This window comes from Gavialis gangeticus, unplaced genomic scaffold, assembly GCF_001723915.1.
Source record: "Gavialis gangeticus isolate Ggan-Ray unplaced genomic scaffold, GavGan_comp1, whole genome shotgun sequence".
Lineage (NCBI taxonomy): Eukaryota > Metazoa > Chordata > Crocodylia > Gavialidae > Gavialis > Gavialis gangeticus.
The window spans coordinates 61976359-61981600 of record NW_017729032.1 but is presented as its reverse complement, the minus strand read 5'-3'; the positions used below and the strand labels follow the sequence as shown (position 1 = coordinate 61981600).

Here is a 5242-nt window from a genome sequence, read left to right as displayed (position 1 = left end):
CCCGGCTCGGCTCGGACGCGCGGGGTGTAAGGCGCAGCGGGCGGGGGCTGCCCGGCTGCTGCTGCGGTCGCCGCTCCCTCCCCCCTGTGGATGTAACTCAGAAGTTTGGGGTGGAGCCGCCGCGCGCACCCCCACCCCGGCACTTTCTGTCTCTGACTGAGGCGCTTCCTCGCTCGACTCCCCCTTTTAAGGCAGCCTGGGCAGGTCGGGCACCGCCCCCGCCGGACACGTCCCCGCGACACGTGACGGCCTGCCCGCCGCACCATAGGGCTCCCGCCGCGCTCTCATTAGCATATTCAAATCGCCGGAGGGGGCGGAGGAACGGGAGCTGCGGTTGGCGGCGAGCAAGCGTCAAGACGCGGCGGGGGCGCATGCGTGCTGTAGTCGCTCGCTGTTGCGCCGGGGGGAGGGGCACGAGAAAAGGGGCCGGGGGAGGGCAGGGCAGGGCAGGGTAGGGCGGTGACGTGACCCCGCTCCTTCCCCCGCGCGGGTGAGTCACGGATAACAGGCAGGTCTCGCCGGGGGGTCTTGGGGCGGGTCCGGGCGACTTGGGAGTTACGGTCCCCAGAGCCTCGCGGCCGCGGCCTCCCTGCAGCTAGGCTCCTACGGCTAGGCAGGGCAGGACCTCCCTCCCGGGCGGTTGTTTCTCCCGCTGAGGCCGCGATGTGCGCGGGCGGTGCCGGTCTGGCCGCCCTGCCCTCCGCGCGGTTGCTGGTTGCGGAGCGGAGGCGCTGGCTCGCGGGAGGCGCGGGTCCGCCCCAAGCGCAGCGCCCGGACACGTGGCACCTCCCCCCACCCCTCCGGGGCCGCGTCACGGCGCCGCCCAGCCCGGCCGGAGCTGGGCGCTGCGTGGGGGCGGGGGCCGGGGGACCCACGTGTGCTGCTTCCCGCGGGAGCGGCCCGGAGCCACCTTCGGGCTGAGCCGAGCCGCTCGCCCAGATGGGTTTGAGGCCCCTCCGCGCGTCGTCACTGGGCGGCTCTATGCGATCTGCTCGGGGGGCACCGGCATTGTCTTCCCGCTCCTGGTGTGCTCAGGGACTGCTGTTTCCTACCCGAGCTGATTTCCCCAAAAATGGTGCTACTTCTGATCTCCCCCTATATAATCCCCACTGACCCACTCGGCCGCCTTAGGGAATCAGCAGTGGCCCAGCCTTATTCAGTGTCCTCATCCGTGCTCACCAAGGCATAGCTTTGGTCCAACCTGCTTGATTTAGGGCCAAATAAATGTGAGGCTGGGGTTTAGGGCTAATTCCAGGGGAGTAGAGGCAGAACTTCCTGCACCCCTTTTTGCTGCACTGGTACGTGTAAGCAGATCCCTCCGGCCAGCGCTGTGGTGGGTGCTGCACTTGTGGTCTGCGCAGCAAGACAACCCCAAGGGCCTTTGAAAGGGAAAAACAAGCCCTGTTGCTTCCTGTACCCCTGACTGACATGGAACCTTGCCTACAATGGGTCCATGTTTAGCAGTGAAGGAGGTAGTTTCTAGGGGTCCATGTGATTTAACTGTCTTCTTGACAGGCCATTGCCCTACTACAAGTAACTGTTTCTTCTGATAGGATTGCATGAATCTTGCTGGAGGTGAGTGGCTGGCAGTTATCTCCCTGTGGTGGGAGGGAGGGGGGTGCCAGGGATCAACCTTGAATTAAGACTATAGGAATGCTCTACAAATCAGGGCTCATAGCAGCAACTAGGGAGTGACATGAAATAAAACTGCATGCTCTGCTGTAAGTGGCTATCCTTTAAAATTGTGATAGGGACATTCCTCAGACATGCCAAGAAGGTTGATTTGGGCCTAGATGGCTGCTATAACTGAAGAAATATTTTACTTAGTTCATAGGGAATCCTAGCTCAATCCAATGCCCTTTTCAAGTACCTTGTTCCCTAGACCCATCTTTAAATGCTACAGATAGTCAAAGTGACCTTTATAAAACAAGTCAAAGGTCTTATTTTATGTGAGTAGTCCATAGCAGTGTAATAGAAGCGACTTCCCTTGGGTATCTCAAGCTTTCTGCATGAGGTGCGAGAAAAATCATATAGAAATATGGCATTCTTCAGGGCAAAAGACAGGGGAAGGGGCCATTTAAATGCCTATCTTTCCAGTGCATCACATGAAGAACGGTCCTTATCAATAAGCTAGGAAGCCAGAATATCAAATAATTGCCTAACTCTAACACTAATCTGAAATCTAAAGGTAAGAGCTGTTCTGTCTCACTGCCATGGGTGACAAGATGGAGCTAAGACAGTAGGACTCATTTTGCCTTCCAGGGTTTAGTCCCAGTGGACGTTGCTGGCTGAAAGAATCTGGTATTGCATGCATGGAACCTGGGCATCTCCAGTGATATCCAGAGACATGCTTTAAGAAACATACATACCCACTGTAACTTTAAAGCTGGCTGCTGGAATCACTGCAGGCAGCTGGCACAGTTCCGTCTTCATGTAATACTAGTATTTTTTGCCTTCCCATATTAGGTCACTTGTAGATGCAGAATCAAGGATGCCTTTGTACTGCCTATGCTAGGCATTGGTGCTTTTATATTACAAGCTGGCTATTTTGATTATTGTTTAAGAAAAACTCTGAGCAAGTGAAAAGTAATTTGTTTAAAGCATTTTGCAAGAAGGTGTCACAGCAGCCAGCTTGTGATGCAAGAATCCTAGTGTCTAGCAGCAGCATCCAAGTGATATTTATAAATATCTCCCTGTGCAAAAGAATATACAGAGGAGCAGAGCAGAAAATAGTGACATTAGTGGTCATGTTCATTAGTGCTATAGTAGCCATATCTGAGCATAGAAGTTTTCTTGAGCTTTAACGACTGTGAAAATGGATGCCTCTTTTTTGGGCTTCTCAGCTTTGTTACATTATAGGTATATTTATACTTGGAATGACAGTTCCCCATAATCAGTTGTTTTATTTAAAATTTAAAGGAACAGTCTATCTGAAATATGCTCTCTTGCAATTGTGACAAGCAATGCCTAAGAGTATTGTCGCTGAAGGGTAAGAGAGATTTTTTGTTTAATGTATTAATTTTATACATAAGCATTTCATGAGTTCTTCATAGTAAGTTTTCCTAGTTGCTGTATGAAAAGCCACATAAATACCAAGGAATCTTTTTAACTCACAAAATGTAGCATGGTAACTCAGCAGTAGGGGTAGCACCTGAAACTATTTTACTCCCTGTGTGCTTCAAAATGGGTGGTGTCCCTTTAAAAACTAATGTGGAACTCATTAAAAATTGCAAATCTAGCTTTAACATTAAACACTACATGTACAGAGACACCGTTTTGAAATAAGTACAGATTTAAAACTGAAAATATAAACAAGATGTAATACTTCTGTATCATTTGCTATTATTCTATACATTTTACTTCAGTTTCATGTTCCCCCTGTTTGATAGTGATGATAATCTTATATAACATAACAGTATGCTGTCAGATCATTTTGTCATAAACTTCAGGCTTTCAACTAGAGGATGCTGTGTGGAAGACATTTATATAGACCATTTAAATAAAACTTTTATTCTTCCCTCAGTCCAATATTGTTCCATGAAAATCTTTCAGCATTTTGTTCAGCTCAGTTTTAAATGATACAAGTGACGGGATTCACAGGTTCCCTTAGAAGACTAAATCAGCAGTGAAGTAGATCTTGCGAATACCCTACTTAAATTTCCCTTTGTTCATCCTATTGCTCCTAGTTATGATGCATCCATTTGGAACACATTTAGAATCCATTTACCCCCCAGGGCAGGGGGTCGGACTCCATGATCTAATAGGTCCTTGCCGACCCTAAAAAAAAAAAAAAAAAAAATCTATAAACACCCTAAACCAGGTGTGAACAAAATAAGGCCTACAGGCTAGATTTAGCCCACAGGGACTTCTGGTGGTAAAGGTCGGGGGTTAGAGGTGGGACTTCTGGTCTCAAGGTGGTGACCAGGGGGTGCAGCACCTGTCAAAGGGCAGGGCTACCCTTGCAGCTTTCAGCAGCTCCCCAAAATTAATTAAGCAGCCCTCCACCTAAAATAATTGCCCACCCCACCCTAAACAGTCTCAGTTGATACTCTTTTAGTTTCTGTGTGCAAACCCTATTTAGCCTTTACTTGGCCAGGCTCTACGTATTTCGTTCTTTTAATATCTTTATGTTTGTTCTTTACCAAACTTTCTTTAGTTTGTATCACTGAAATACTATTTATTTTCTTCATTATTTTGCTGTTACTTCCAGTACAGTGGTTTTTTTAACCTAATTAATTTTAGCAGTTCTTAAATCTACTTTGGCTGCTGCTTTTAACTCAGTAATTTAGGCATCCATATCTATTTAACCCATTACTGAGCAAGTAGTTACTCAAGGAGCTAGGACCAGATAAAATACAAACCCAGGATCCAATTGTATAACTTTATGATCTGATTTACAGACTACTGAGCAACTGCATCTCCCTTTATATTCAGTGTAGTGGCAGACATTCTGCACCTCAAAGAAAAAAGGCATATACAATACTGTTAATTTTGCAAAGATCTTTGAGCAAGTTGCCTAGCACATACTGTCTGTGTATTCTAGGGCCTTAGCCTAGAAAATTCTCAAAAGCCAGCTACTTTGCTGTTGGAGTGTATCGGCTGATTTCAGAGATTATGCTATGGCTTGCCCAGCCAGCACTGAAGCACAGTGAAGCTAGGCAGCTTGCAGATTGATGACCTTTAAAGGGGCTGCACTTTGGCTCTTGGCCCATCTTCAGTTGCTTCATAGTTCATTTCTATGTTCTGGGTTTCCCAGTTCAGAGTGTTTTAATCTGGCTGTTTCTGCCCCCATGTCACACAATGTCTGTTATGCATTGATCTGGGTGAAGAGTTTGAACATCAGTAGAGTACTGCATGACCCTAAGGAGCACAGCTAGCATTTGAATAACCAATGATTTTAGTAAACTGTGTATTGTCTGGTGTTTTTTGTGTATTATCCAATCATACGTAACTCACAGGGGAGGGGATATGAATGAATGAATGTAAAGTACTTTGAAATCCTCTGATGAAAAGTACTGTGGAAGTGCACAATAATGTTATTTTCAGACCAAAAAAGGCTTACTTTTTAATCTTGGGTCTTATTTTCGTAGCAATGCACATAAGCTAACTAACAATGGGTAGGTTAAGAGGCAGATGGATGAGAGAGAGGTGGCCCTGACTTTTGCAAATAAAATAACAAAATGATATTCCTGCAACCCTAGTTGCACGCTAGTAGGGAGGGAAAGACTGCAGCAAGACCTGG

General features: G+C 47.3%; 1 long non-coding RNA gene across 1 annotated transcript in view; it reads left to right on the top strand.

Annotated features, from left to right (window-relative positions):
• Nucleotides 1–453: 453 nt before the first annotated feature.
• LOC109303330 overlaps nt 454–5242 on the top strand; it is a 6522-nt gene continuing 1733 nt past the window's right edge. Inside the window, exon 1 of the long non-coding RNA XR_002099058.1 lies at nt 454–490. This is a non-coding gene — a long non-coding RNA (uncharacterized LOC109303330). The remainder of the gene's footprint in view (nt 491–5242) is intronic.